Below are 16,684 nucleotides of genomic sequence, written 5' to 3'. Positions count from 1 at the left end.
ACATTGATTAAAGTAAGTCATTGTAATTATGTTTAATACTGCAGGATTATGACTGTGTATATTGTGGTATGATTGATGATGGTATATATAGGTATACTTACAGAAACTCTGTTTATTACTAAAGCGCGGTAAAAACGTAGATTATTACCATCATCATGTGCTATAATAACGTAATTCAAGGTTTGATTTAAAGACGTATTTTATAATGGTTTGTTTTATAAATATAATGTTCTAAATCATTTCATTTTATCATTATTGTTTTCATTATTCTCTTTGGTACTGGATGTCACAGGAATCTAAACAGAGATTACTAATGTATATCTGGATTGATGTCATTACGATTTGTATTTCTCGAGATTTAACAAGTGAGAAGTCGTCTGTGTTTAGGAGCTTGTGGAAAGTGCATGAAAAATTGTGACATTGTGCTGAGCAGATACTGAAATAAGAATCCTTGTAGAATTACCATTGTTATAGCTAAAGTCGAAACCCAAAAATAGTCTTTGCAATTAAAAAAACGTTAAGTGAAGAAGAAGAAGACAAAATCTTCCTTAACTAATTTAATAATCTTCCTTTCTCACTACATTGGTTTGTAATTTTGTTTCTTTTGATAATGACGATATATTTTGAAAAACGTTAGGATATCGCTCTGACACCAGCTGTCTGAGACTATAGGGCATGTTACGAAATCTCACTTTATATAATCTTACAATCGATGACAAATATCCTTTGAGATATGGAATTTCCTGAATGTTTATCGACAGTACATTGTATAGCTGATAATTATAAAATGTGTATGTAATATAAAATTTGTGAGTTCCTTGTATTGAGCATACCAGTAATCATATAAACTAGAAATTCTGGAGTCATAAATGCACTAAAAAAATATATATATATTTTTCTCGTTCTGCTCTTTTCAAACTTTATCGCACTTTAAATTCTTCATCATTTACATTACACAAACTTTTGGCCTGAGGCAACTCAGGAAAACGTAAGATTGATAGAATTAATTTATTACAAAAACAGTTATTCCGTATTATTTGTAACACCGAATTTTATTCACACATCAATCCTTTGTTTCACGATCATAAAATTATCAATTTCATGATGTGTTCGATTTTCATTTAGGATATAGCTCATGCATACATTGAGTTATAATGATCTTCCGATAATATTATCTGAAATGTTTTATCAAAAATAGATTTGTTCACAGTTACTCAACAAGACAGTCAAACTCACAGTATTAACCTTTGAAATAGAACGTTCTCTGCTTAACAAAATATTTACATTTACATAATCTAAACTCCGAAATTCATTGGATTGATGCAAGTTTAAAAGAAATATCTACTTTGGTTACCTGTACGAGACCATTTCAGGAATATCTTATTGCACAGATATTCTGTTTGAAATTATCAATCCTCCTGTTTAACTCTCCATCTCTTCTTTCCCCTCTCATTCCAACTTGTCTTATCTAATCCCTCTATTCTTATCTTCTCTCCCCAGCTCTTTGGTGAATTCTCATAATGCGGTGCTTCAGTTTCAGTTGTTGTTGTTGCTTTTTATGCCATTCTTGTATAAACGCTGTTATTTTAATGTTTTTGATTGTGTCACTATGATGTTATTATACTAGTACTTAATTTGCAGGGGCGTAAATAATGCAAGTTGTGCTTTCGATTTCGGGTCCCACTTTGGTTCTTATGACCACTACTTATTTGCTGTGTGTGTTATCAGAATATACGTTTTGATTATTTTTCTATGTCAAAAAGAAAGACAAAATGTTTGTGTATAGTTATAATCATTTTGAACTCAATTTTGTTTGTTCTGTTTTGTGAACATAAAGTTGGGATAAATTCAGATTAATCAAATAAAAAATGCTCATTTTCTCTTTTCTTCAATTGATACTATCATGAAGTGCGTGTCTATCCATTTTAAATCTCAAATAATTGATAATAACAGATCCAATTTCCTATCAGAACGGTTCGTTAGGTGATCTGCTTAATTTTTATAAGTGAACTTCGCCTTTTTTTGTTACTCTTAACTGTTTAAAAGGAGCATCATTTTACATAGGGGAATTCCGTGTTCTAGTCAATTTAGTGAAGTGAGTTATGTCGAAAAAGAAAAGTTTACAGTCCATTACATAACGTCAAGTTATCAGTGTTTTTAACAAACTATGAATAAAAAAAAAAAAGAAAAAAAAACCTTTAAGAGAACCTAAAAAAAATATATGCAATATCATATGTGTTATATATACATGAACATTATCAGATTGTTTTCTTTAATATGCTGTGTAAATAAAAACAAAGCTTAAAGGGAAGATATAAAATAAATTGCCTGTAGGCCTACATGATTTATATGTATGCACTCTCTCCGGAATATAATATCTATAATCCTAACACATTTTAGTGTGCACATAATTGCTCTGTAAACTTATGTGTTATTGATAATCACTTCATATCTTATTTTCTCTTTTCTCACTTGTCTCTCTTTTTCTATTCATGATGTATAGGCCTATATGTCTATGTATAATTATGTACAGACCGACAGACAGACACACAGAGAGATAGAGAGGGGGTGGGGGGAGGGAAGATCTATCATCGTTATGCTGCTATATTGATTAGATTATTGATGTAAATCATTATTGTTTATCAATTTCGATTGAAGTCTCAGTAGCCTTTTTGCATTATTTTGATATCATTGTGCGAGATCAAGATAACTTGATAACAACTTCCACAATAATTTAAACATGTATATTATGCACATAAATTATTTAGGTAATTTGACATTTATTTTATATATTTCTCTCTTTTTTTGCTACTTCAATGTATAATCTGAAAATGACTTTTGATCTGTTTTAGCAAATTAATATTGTTACTTTGTATTAATAGTTTTGCATTAGCTGGATACAGAAAATAAATGAAATGAAAATGAAGTGAAAACTTTATCGGGGTTCTTAATTCTATAGTATCAAAGGATGATATATTTAAGAAGATAGAGACGGATAAAGACATCAAGTGAATATTTTGTTTGTAAAGGTATTGGCAAACTTGTGCATGGGGGGGGGGGGTAACGTCATCAGTATCTATGTTTCCATATTCATGTGACCCGATATCCCTTTTTCAAGTTGGAAACATTAGCACATCCAACAATTCAATTCCATAGAATGTTAGATTTATTTTCTTCCTACTTTGATGAAACTATCAATGCTTCATTTATACATTTGTGTGATTTACTAATTTAAATAAAGTTACATGAACATTCAATATAGTTCCACTTTTGGATGTACCTCATTATACTATTGTTGTTGTTTTTTGTTAGTCCCTTTGTAATTCTTATTTTGATACAACAGGAAGTAGCTTTTTATTCATGGTTTAATGCTGTAAATACCTTGTTCTGGTCGACTCTGCCTGTCAGTCGTAGTTTTAGTTTCACTTTCAGTCTTAATTATACTTTTCAGGTTTAGTTTGATTTTATTTCTGAATTTTCCATGAAAATCAAACATAATCAACGGTATACACCACAAGTTATAACCTAACAATCCCGATGATCATTAAAGTACTTAAACAAATGCAACTGAATAAAATGATGAGCAATACACTTATTTCCCGTTTAGGAGAGAAAAGGGAAAAAATATATGAACCTGCTTGAGCGCGATACACTGCTTGATACAGTGATGGCAGCCATATTTGTCAATGACCATGCCTATCAGTAATGATTACTGAGTATGACTGAGGACAGCGTGATGACATGGGCGAGACGCGTCAGTCTTTGAGTTCAATATGGTGATCGACATTCCATAGATTTCAGGCATACACAATCATAGTACATAATACAATATACATATCCGTCATGGTCAAAGATAGTGTACTAGTATTACACCAGATCACAAAGTGTGTAAAACATTGAGAAATCTTATCGCATTTATCTTTACTGTCTCATTGCCAAGTTTGTTCTGTTGCTGTTTCCACTTTGCCCTCTACAAAAGCACGGAGATAACAGGCTTCACCTCCTTGGTAAAGGCAACCAAAGGCATTAAAACGTGAGACACAACACATAAGAATCAGAATGGTAAGTCTCTACACATTGTTAAAGAACAAGTTCCCCTTCATACTAATACATGTGGAATAAGTGAATGCAGCAATATTAGTATAGAACACATCAGTGAGAGTTTGGGCGAAATAGAACAATCCGTTCACAAGTTATGAAGTTTTGAAGCTTCTGCTCAGTTACTGCATGATGAGAAGACTACTGTAGCTTGTGATGTCACATGTCTACAACGATGTAAAGAAAACATAAAGAAAATTCAACATATTTCACTTTTCTCGTATAATAAAAGAACGCTTGATTTGCCAATTTCAGAAGGCAGGGGGAATAATATTACCCTTGATATACATCAGTGACAGGTTGAGGAAATGTGCACTTTTAAAAAAAGAAAAAAAAAATCAAATTTTGTGAAATTCTCTTTATATTTTCCTTATATCGTTGTACGCATGTGACATCAATAATACACTATAGTCTTCTCATCCAGCAGTGACTGCATGAACGGATTGTCCGATTTCCCCCAAACTTCTAATGATAATGCTGCATTCACTTAATCCACATGTATATGAAGGATCAACTTGGCCTTAAAGCTTACGCTTCATAAAGATCATGAACGCCTGTTCTATTTTGTTTCCACGATACCGCGCCATCCATGAATTCACAACGATCCGCAATGTTAGAGCTACGACAAAATAAACAAAATAAAGAAAACAAAAACGAAATATGATCCCTCTGAATTAAGTCAAGGTTTTGACACGACTTCACGTGTCCCCCTCACGACGTTAGTTAAAAGTTGATGTTTATCACAGCGACCATCTAATACCTGTTATGACCCAGGCCCCTGCATGCATAGTCTCTGCTTACGTCCAAGATATATGAAGAGTATATTCGCAAAATGGGCCGAGTGCAATTTTTAAATATTTTAAAGTGAGTCCATCATCAGATAGAAAAAAACCTACTCTGTCCAGTGATACCTCACGTTTAACATAAACAAGAAATACTCTTGAACTTATCATCAAAAATATCCTATACTTTCTTATAATTGTTTTCGGCAGCTTACTGTTGCTTACTCCTGTCTATTTTGTTACCTCTTCGTCGCGCTGTAGTCTTGTTTCCTGTCGTGTCGTCAAGTCAGTTTTCTTCCCTATAAGTAGTCTTCTTGCTGTCCCAGTCTTGTCTCATGCTCATTATTTCGTTTGTCTTGTGTGTAACTGTTTGTGTGTAACTGTTTGTCCGTCTGTCTCTTAGTGGGCTGCTAAACTTTTTATGCCAAACTTTTCGTGCTGCTTTGTTGCTATATTTAGTCAAATTTTGCATCGAGTTTTTAATACAAGAGGGGCCCACACTCTACAAGCATTGTCTTTTTAGTGGGTCCCTCCGTTTTTTTCACACAGTGCATATGGGGATATGGATATTGACAATTCTTTCATTTTCGTCACTTCTGCAACAATTGCAATGTATTGATACTATTAGTTTTTCTCATTATTGTTGGTTTCTTTGTACGAATTTACATACATTGTTTCTGTCACTCAAGAAAGTGAGATTTATGTCTGTATGATTTTATTGTGGAAAAACGAATAAATTCGAAATTCGAATTCGAATTCGTTGTATCGTTGTATAATCACAAATATCTCAAATCAACAAGAGTGAATTTAGGCCTAAGTAATTTTGCGATCAAAATCTTCCTATCATCTAGATACTCATAGTAGTACTTATAAAGTTCTACCAACATGACTAACAGGGCTTGATTATGGCATGAAAATAGCAGTCTATAATATATTCTTTATGTATAAAATCTCCCCTCCTATATGTATTTCAGGGGTATAAACTCTTTAAACGGTTGCCTTTGAGGAATGGCTGATCCCTATATACATGGAGATAATTAAGCTACGCCTGGTTACCGTATATAAGCCACTTGTGTAATGCCACCCTTGACAATAACTTCAACTCCCAACGGCTCATTTAAAATTGATGAGACAAGTTCACTCGGCGTGTCTGTTTTCATGGCAACAATCTAAGCCACGAAGGCGTGAACAGCGAAAGCACGGTGTACAGATATTAAAACAAACAATAAAGAAAGGTGAATCTGTCAGGCGACATAGTTCTCACACACAGTTGTGTTGTATACAGACGCTTTCAAACTAATGCATACATGTACATTATAGATCTTAGATTATACAATATCATACATGTACATATCTAACATGCTTTGAAACGGTGAAATTTCTGCGTAGCAGATTATATAGTACATTAGTAGCATAACAACTTCATCAGCATGACTTAGATTCTTACGCTGATTTGGTTTAGTGTATAGAAATTGTTAACGTTGATAAATAACTCCAGAACTTTGTGTGTGTGTGTGTGTGTGTGTGTGTGTGTGTTTCTCTGGTCTAAAAACATGATAATTTTTGATAACATATTGCTGCATAACAGATAAAAAAGACACTGTGATATGCACAGGTACAAGCATAATAATATAATGGTAATAATAATAATAATAATAACAATAATCGTTATTAATATTATTATTTATATTATTAATATATTATTATGATTACTATTATTATTATTATTAATAATAATAATAATAATAATAATAATAATAATAATAATAATAATAATAATAACAATAATAGTTATTAATATTATTATTATTATTATATATAGATGATAGAAATGATGAGACGATAGACGTAGCTTGACTCCTCACAGTTTAATTTTTATTCTCAAGCTTTCGGGCCCTGCCCTTTATCAAGAGATGTGTTTTGCAATTCACATTTGGGCTGGTTGCAAGCCGGCAATCAGTTGGCAACCGGTTGCGGGAAACATTTAGTGATGATGGGTGGAGGTAGGCGTGCTGAAGTTCAGGTGTGTGTATGTGCTTAGATAGCAGCTCAGTACCAGCTCAGCTCGGTAACCTTACTGCAGCTAACCAAGGAGGTAATAGGCGAGCTAACTTGTATGCATGCACTTATGAAACACTGATCCCCTTTTCTGGATGAAAATACATGTATATAACAATGTAGCCTACACGCTCGACGCTCACAAATTTTAGGTGGCCCGACATCCATTTCTGGTGGCCCCGGTGCCGCGAGGCCACCGCAAATGTCGAGCCTATCCTTATGTTTTCGTGATATTTCTTTTTCATTTCATTTCATTTTATTTCATTTCCGACATATATAGGCCTACGTAGGCCCATTATTATGGCACGTTGTAAATGAAACATTGATGCTATAATGAGCAATACTTCTCAGTGGATGACACACTTCGTCCTTTGACATGATGGAGCGAAAATTTAAACTAATTCGGAGGAAAATGTGCTTCATTTCATTTCAAATCATTTCATTTCATTTTACTTAATTTCCTACCAAAGCATATAATATGACAATGTATTGCATGTAAACAAATTAAGTACAATGTAACTTGTGCATATCCAAATGAAATTTACATACACGTCATTTGTTTACTTGAAACAATAAACATACTTCAGTTGAAGAGATGCATGGACAAAATGTGACTGAATCATAACAAATGATTCATTTTCATTAAGTTCGACCTATGAAAAGCTATGTGTATTATGATATTTAAGTTCATTACAATACCCGCACCCAGACTATGTGATATAACCTAATAGATATTCATCATTATCTATAACAAAATAAAATAAAATAAAATAAAATATGATATAATATGATATAATATAATAATATATTATATTAATATGATATGATATGATATAATATAATATAATATAATATAATATAATATAATATAATATAATATAATATAATGTAATATAATATTATATACTAATCGTATACAACAACCGTTATATAGTATTATATATTTGTATAAAGCGCATTAAACGTTACATGTTCAAATGCGCTTTACTATGGTATGAGTTTGTAGATTTTTTTTTTCTTTTCATTGATGAGAGATATTTGGTTGCGGAGAGTATGAACGCATATTATGGACAAATATTCCACACAATGTTTTCCTTGGCTAATTTGTCCCTTGTCTTAAAAAAACAAACAACAAAACAAAACCGCCACTTATACCCAAACGGTAGACACCAAATTATCAATGGCGTAGGCGTATTCCTTCTTTTATCATTAATTATATTCATATGGTAATTATAAATCATTATTTTTTTCACGCATTACGAATGAATGACCGTGCTGAAAATATGTACATTAAGTGAGCTTGTCACGGCTCCATACATAACGAAATAGTATATGGGATTCCCGCCAGAAGCGATCCCCCGCCAAAGACATCACTATCAACCGTCTGCGCAAATCTGTCATTTCCCGATAACAAGCAGACTCGTTGGCGAATTCCTGGAAATTTACTTCGCAATGACCAAAAAGGGAATCGACATTGGCATGCTAGCTTTCCGTATTTTCGAATATAGATGTGATTCTCAGACAGTGCATTTCTTTCATTGCTTTTCTCTCTCTCTCTCTCCCTCCCTCTCTCTTTGTGACCAATTGGTGCATCCCAGCAGTAAAAAGAAGATCGAATGATCCGACCATGGCCAAGAAATGTATTCTTAAAGGGATCGTATGGTTTTGGTTAAGACCTAATTTCAGGTTTCTAACATTTTTGGTGAGATAATGAGAAACCTCTTATGAAATATGAAAGAGCATGTAAATCGATGAGGAATTCAAAGTTTACTTGATGAAAAATGGTTTTGAAATGACTGAGATGTCCAAAACAAAGCAATTCTAATAAAGTGTGGGACCCACCGTTTATTACGATCGCATTGTTTTTGGATGTTTCAGTCATTCTAAACCCGATTTTCATGGGTATCTTTTTCTTGGTATCTCTCAAAAAGTTAAAAGCCCAATTCTCATCTCCACCAATATATACTGTACCATCCCTTTAATGTGATCAGGATGAAATGACGCGATACTTGATGCATTCGGGGGAGGTGAGTCCCAGGAGAGTAGATAAGTTGAGTAGTCTTATCTATTTTTTTAAATAACTATCATTTACAAACAGATCGACATTCCGAATACATAATCATCCACATCGGCATCAAAGAGACACAGGAAAATGACGTCTTACTAAAAGCTCCTCTCTATATACATTTGTGACTTTTAAAGGAGGATGTAATATATATATATATATATATATATATATATATATATATATATTACTCAATATGTTTATTTATGTATATATTTATTTGTATATCTATCTATTTGTTTATTAATTTATTTTAAATATAAGCAATATCATGTAAGCAATTACATTTTGATGCTCAATTTTTATCAATCTGGGGATAAGAAACTAATTTAGCCGAACAGATAAAAGAATGATTATGAATATGTTATGACATCACAAGGAAAAAAGACCGAAGACACATGACCAAGACGGTGGAGGAGACAACACAAACTGAAAACAAACGTGAAAACGTCTTAAAATCGAGGTAAAAAGTCAGGTATAGAAGTGAAGTTTTTTTTTTTTTTTTATTTTGCACAAAGCTAATGTGTCAGAATCGGTCACACTCACATGCATAATAAGATTAGGCAACTATTTAAAGCCATCACCGTGCAGCTCTCTCATTTTTTTTTCACTTAAAATAACGTTATTCTAATAACTATATTTCTCATCATTTACCCATAAACCCTTTTACAAACCATCTTCCCTAAATCTTTACAAACGCTTGGAAAAAGTGATTTACCCTTTTTATTCTTGTTCTAAAGTGTGCACATCGATAATAACTATCATCCCATTTTTATATTGGTGGAAAGGAAACCAGAATCAATGTCACATGTAGTCATATAAAGAAAATTATATTTGCTGTATATTTATTACAGCTTCGGCTGTTCTTTGGTATTCGCCATTAGAATAATCTGAAATAATTATGTTGTTGTTTTTTGTTAATAAAATTCTTACGTCGAGTTTTTGTTTGATTGACAAATTGCTCTATTACAGACTACATCGACGTAAATCAGCACCAACTTAATAAGTGTTTAGTAAGCCGTGATAAAAAATCTCGGGCATATATCCTCCCGAGTATGTTTGCCTATGATTTTTTTTTTTTTTTAAATCATGGCTTCTACTACAAACACTAATCAATACGGATCAATTCAGATTTTAAGATCGGATCAATTTAGATTAAAAAAAAAATGTTTGTGCTTCCCTGTATATATCAATGTTATTTCGAAAATGTAAAATTAGAAATCAACGCTCTGTGTTCAAGGTTACGTATACATAGAAAAACCGACAATCAAATAACAGAGCGATACAAGCTTCAACAAAATCAGACACAAAAATGAGAAAGGTTTTAAATGTTGAAGCTTCTTGCTTTTACTCAAATATATTGTTTTGTCAAATTACATAGGCCTACTTATACAGATTAGATGAGATGATGTTATCATGGGCTAACAAGTCTTTCAACGATGTGTTCACAAGTCATCAAATTAATTTCACTTTTGACATTTATAATAAACAAATAGATAGTATCCTTGAAAATGGACACGTGATAATGTAGCAAAGAGAAAGTTTTCTGTAGTCATTCGTTTAACTGTAGCTATAATCGACCACTTACATGATTTCTATGGTACCTTTCATGCTCAAACTATAGGAATATATGAGTCGATGATAATATTATCATTCCCTTATTAAACGTACATCCATGCTTGCAAAATAATGATATCACTCTTTCGTGTGAGGATTTTGAATTTTACAACTTTTTTTTTTTAATTTTCACGTCCGAATGGGAGTTAAACTTCTGTAACCATTCTTCTTAGCTGTTTGAAATCTACTCCAGTGTGCAACTTAAATTGGCCATAGGCTGACATTTAATTTGAAGCGAATATAATGACATGCAGACTTGTAATATGCACTATACATTTGCTAAACTTCTAAGATAGGTGTGTGGGTAGAGAGAGAAGAGACGCAGGCAGTCGATCGTTTCGAATTTTAACACAGCTGAATTCATTTTGCGCTGTTTTGGTGAATCCATTATACAAAAAACTGTAAAGAATACTGCTGAAAGTATGACAGTTTAATATACAAGCATAAATCGTGCACGGTCTCGAATGGATTGCATTGAATTACAAGTGTACATGTACTCTAAGTGCATAAGTACAGCTTCATTCATCTCGGTCCGGACCGGTGAAACAAGGCTGAACGAAACTGAACGTAACTATATAATGCTCTTTACGTGCATGTGGTCCATATTATGTTATGTTGAATGACAGAGTACACATTATTTGTCATAATGATATACAATGGAGTTGATGCCAGTCTTTACATTGATTATAATGTTTTCATGGAAGAACTCATTGTTCACGTCGAATGATCGTGCACCTGAACAAAAGCAATGTTTTGCATTGTTGGAAATGAAATAAAAGAAATAAATGAATGAAAAGCAATGGAATACGATTATCACAAGCAGGGACAGACAGACAGACAGACATACATACAGACAGACAGACAGACACACACACACACACACACGCACTCCCACAATTTTCATAATGTGTAGGTCCCCTATTTAACAGTTATCTTGACATTGCGGTGCAGGTGATAGGGCCTCTATCCGGTAGTATTCAGGACAAGGAAGGATTTCATTTTATTTCATTTATTTTATCTTATTTTCTATTCTATTCTTAACCCTTTCTGAGCTAATGAATCAAATGTGCACAAATTTCACACTCAAACCGATGGACGAGTCATAGTTACACGCAGGGAGTTAAAAACTGCAGAGACGCTGCTCTTTTGAAATGTGGATCATGCAGGATGATCGGATCGAAAGCACATTTGGACAATTAGATTTCATCGAGATTCCTGCACGCAAATTCCACTGCACTTATATCCGCATAATGTGCAATGATCCAAACGTCAAGCAGGATAAATCATAATCTTGCCGTGGTTCCCTGTCGTTATGTAGACATGTTTCAGATATGTCATGTATGTTGCGAATCTTTGGAAACAAGCTTAGTGTTTTACCCCCGGCACACATGCTTAAATACATTTATTTAAATGTGCACAGAGCAGACTCATATAAGCATAAAGATATGAATCATAATAATGTGCCTGTGTGTATCTGTGTTGAACATTGGTCCACCACAACAAATCTTAAAGGGATGGTATAGTTTTGCTTGAGATGGGAGTTCAGGTTTTAACTTTTTGCGAGATGATAGAAACCATGCGTATGAAATATTGAACAACATACAGTTCTGAACGGCATGACAAGTTCATTTGCTAAAAATCGGTTTTAAAAGACTGAGAAATCCCAAAACAATGTAAAACAAAGTGATCCTAATGAAAGGTGGAAACTACCTATTATTAGGACAACTTTGTTCTTGGATATCTCTCTCCTTTTCTTTTTCTTTTTTGAGGATCGGTTTAATTTGTTCCTTCTCCTTTGTTAGGAGAATTCTTGTTCTGACTCTGACTTGACGAATAATTTGATTTTTATTGAATTTATAGTTTGGGTTCGGCAAACTTTGAAGGGGTGGGAAGGGCTCTCTTTTTTGCATGTTGTTCACTACTCATGAATAAGAGCTGTAGAATTATGTGTTATAAGCTGTATTTTTTTCTTGTCTTTGTGTTGTCGTTGTTTATTGTCGGTAATCTGCTCTCTTGTAACCCTTGCACCTTGTCTTCTCTTACTTCCCTCTCCCCCTTCTACTATTCCTACTTGATTCTTTCCGCAGCGATGCTTGCATTCTTCCGTTATCCCTTATCTTCTCTTCTTTGGGTCATCGCCTTGTGCACTCGAACGCACTCTGCATGGTTCTCGCTGAAACTGAGTTCGGTCTTGCCATTCATCCTTAATACTTTCGATGATGCGAATTGAAAACGTCGCTTTCAGTTCACTAAATAACGACGAACTTTTTGAAATGTTTCGTCAAGATCCAGTATCACATACAATTAATGACCTCCAAAATGATGAGTATTCTGCTGTTTATGATCTCGATTTTTATGAAACAGATGTAGAATTTCATGAGGATAACCATGAACAATATTTAAGTTCCAAGTGCTATACTATGAATCAGTTCAAATCTTTAACCGGAATTACTGATTGTTTTTCACTATTGCATTTGAACATAAGGAACTTGAACAAGAATTTTGATAATTTTTGTTTTTTTCTGGACAATACTCATGACATATCTTTTTCTATAATAGGTCTTACTGAAACATGGATTGCTCAGGATTCATCATTTTACCACAGTGACGTAACAATTAATTGTATCTCTGTTGATAATTTACCTGTATCTCTTTTGCAATGTTATTCTGTTCATCGCATTGTGGTACTGATTTCCTGACATCTGTATATACGATTGTTTCATTGTATTTCTAATTATTTGTTTGTTGGAAATGAAATAAATCAACTTGAACTTGAACTTGAAGCCATTGTAAAACCGATTTTCATCAAATAAACTTATAATTCGGTTTTTAAAATAGATCTTAACATGGCTGAGTGAGATATCCAAAAACAAAGTGGTCCTAAAATAGGTAGTTTCCACCTTTATATAGAACCACTTTTGTTTACCTCGTTTTTTGATAATATCTCAGCCATTTTAAAACCGATTTTCATCAAATTAACTTTTATTTGCTCTTAGAATTGCATGCTGTGTAATAACTATTTCATACACACGATTTCCATTATCTCGCAAAAAAAAAGTTACAACCTGAATTTCTTGAAGAATGAACGATTTTATTCAATACTGAAAGAAGGCGAGACAACGTTGCTGCATTGAGTCAGAATTCATTTCATTTTCTTTTCTGCTGCGATATGATCTTTTTTTTCTAACTTTGCAACATATCAGAGCAAGAAACTACGAGGCAGATGGTTTTGAGTCTCCAGTAGGATAACTGTTAGGCACTGAACAATCCAAAGAAAGAAAGAATCCATGTTTTTCTCTTTTCCCATTGTTCTTTCCACGTGAACCATCACAAGAGGTTAAATGATGCTGAAAGTGGCAAACAATGAAACAATATTGTGTATTTGCCGAAGAAACGAGAAAGAATGAGCTACATTGTATCAAGCAGCATACTCGGAGCTAGTTTCCAAAAAGACATGTGCTGTGCAGTAGAAGGGTTTGTAGTTATGAATGAATACATCTACAGGGGATTAGAAGCGCCTTTGTAAAATGTCTAGACGAAGATTCATCAAAATTTGTTACATTCTTGGGATTCGGCAGTCTGCAGACAACAGCTGTACCAGTCCCCCATTGCTCAAACTGAAGGGAGCTTCGTGAAAGACATCGCCTGATCAGAAGTATTCCTCCTATATAAAGTGCGCAAACGAATAGACGAAACGACTTGATACCAAAATGGAGAGAAAATCACGCAAGCATGCACACATTAGGAATTTTCCCTACTCTTGTCAACAATGTCGAAATCCATTAAATGAGAAAAGTAGCTATAAATACAATGTCAGGTTTTGAATAATGTAAGTGCTCTGAGTCAAAAGAGAAGAGCTCACAAATTTGTCATTGGTTGTGTTTTTTTGTGTTTTTTCTGCGAGCTCCAAAAATGTTTCTGTTCTGAAGATCTATTACTTAGCGAATTTGGGAAGCAACAATTCGATATTGTCAAGTTTTGGACGAAATGAAAAATTAACATACATATATATATATATATATATATATATATATATATATATATACATGTATATATGTATATATATATATATATATATATATATATATATATATATATATATATATATATATATAGAGAGAGAGAGAGAGAGAGAGAGAGAGAGAGAGAGAGAAAGGTCCACTCATCTAGTTTTTTCCCTCTGGTTTAATCTGAAATATTGGTGGTCTGGTAAAAAAAAAAAAAAAAAAAATGTAGTGGCCCTACATACATTCTTATTGGCCTCTGGCCATCAGACCTCCATGCTTTCATGTTATTGATTTTATATATGAACATACATTTTCGTAATAGTTTTCACAAAATCCTTAAACAATATGAAAAAGAATACTTTTGTTCTTGTTTTCCTTGTTCTTTCTCATTTGATTTCATGTAAATATAGTTGACCGGCAAACAGATGATTATATGGATATATAGGCCTACATGGAGTGAGATTAGTTTGTTTGCACGGATGTTCAAATGTTCAAGTTATGGAATAAAATCAGTGCTGATGAATACAATTATTGTGAATATATTGAAGAATCGATCATTTCAATGTCATTATTACTGCAGAAACAATATAATTGTTAATACTGAATTGGTAATTTTGGTTAATTTCGACCAGAGACAAGCAGAAAGTGACCATGAGGAAAAGCAAGCCGCATGAACATCGGTTTATGATGTAATACACATTATAGGACGTTGCTTTTAGACTTTTAGACTTTTTGAATATTGAAGTCGTTGAGTGTTTTTAGATGAATTAAAAGGCTAATTACTCCATGAAGAGAAGGGAAATTCCGAGGAATTGTAATCAGTCAACTAACCTGCAGTGCTCCCCTCCCACCCGCACACACACACACACACACACACACACACACACACACACACACACACATTCATACACACAAATCAAGCCAGTAAAACCTTTGAATACATCAGCAATCTGAGCCCTGAACAGCTCTATAGCTCCAGACGACATGCGCAATTTAAGTCGTGAATCTATCGTTTTGATTTCATAAATTTCTGCAAAACAACTGCATACACATTAAAAAATAATAATCATCGCCCAGTAGCAATATCTGTCTCGCAGTGTCTTTTTCTTGTCGATTTGCACTTGCTTAGACACGACGGGTCAGAAATACAAAGCTTGGCCTAAACAACAGTTACCAAAACGCATGGAGATTATCTGTCACTGATCAATATCAGTGTAACTATACAGACACATATTCTTTAAATCTATCCACAGCTAAGACAGTATACTAGTAGTTGTAAGACGCAGTTAAACCTTATGTAAGTGCACGCGTAAGCATGTGCCCTTGGGTGTGTGTATAATATGTGTAAAAGCTGCCAGCATATTATTCATAAAGAGGTGACAACTGTCGTTCAAATGGACGCAGTGCAGAACACATTATTTTTAGCTAAAAAATATCTGACCCTGTTCGAGATCCTCGATGCAACGTCAAAATTTCACTTCACGCATTCTGCATGATTGGCGTTTACCTCATATTTCGAGTACTCGCTCGGTAACAAAGGTCAGGGTTAGGATTTGAGAACAATGCCCACTGCGCCTGCGCTCAAACTGGGGACAAAGGGCAACGAAAGCGAGGCTAAACCACGCGTTGGCCTTGGATCAGTTCCATCATTAATACATGCTCTTTGTTAATTCCCCCACCTCCATTTTTTTTCCTGTTCTTCATAAGAGGGGCGGGGAGGTCATTAACTTCCACAATTATTTTCCACATCTCATACATAACCTACCACCGTAATATACAGAGCACAAGCTACCTTGAAACAACAACAACAAAAAGAAGACAATAGTAATCATTGTAATGGTGGAAAAAAAAACCATCAAAAGAAAAGATACGTTTCCTCTAAAATCAAGCGAAAAATGGAAGTTGTATCAATAAAAGGTGTAACTTTGTGGTAAATAATAATTTTAATTGCTTTGATGGCATGACGTGCACGTATACGTGTAAGACAGGGGGAGGAGAGTAAAACTATATTATTCGATGTGTCTATATTCGATTGATTAGTACTTTTATTTTCTTAT

Source organism: Diadema setosum, chromosome 8 (genome assembly GCF_964275005.1).
Source record: "Diadema setosum chromosome 8, eeDiaSeto1, whole genome shotgun sequence".
Classification (NCBI taxonomy): Eukaryota; Metazoa; Echinodermata; class Echinoidea; order Diadematoida; family Diadematidae; genus Diadema; species Diadema setosum.
The sequence above is the reverse complement of the archived record's forward strand: the minus strand, read 5'-3'. Positions refer to the sequence as shown.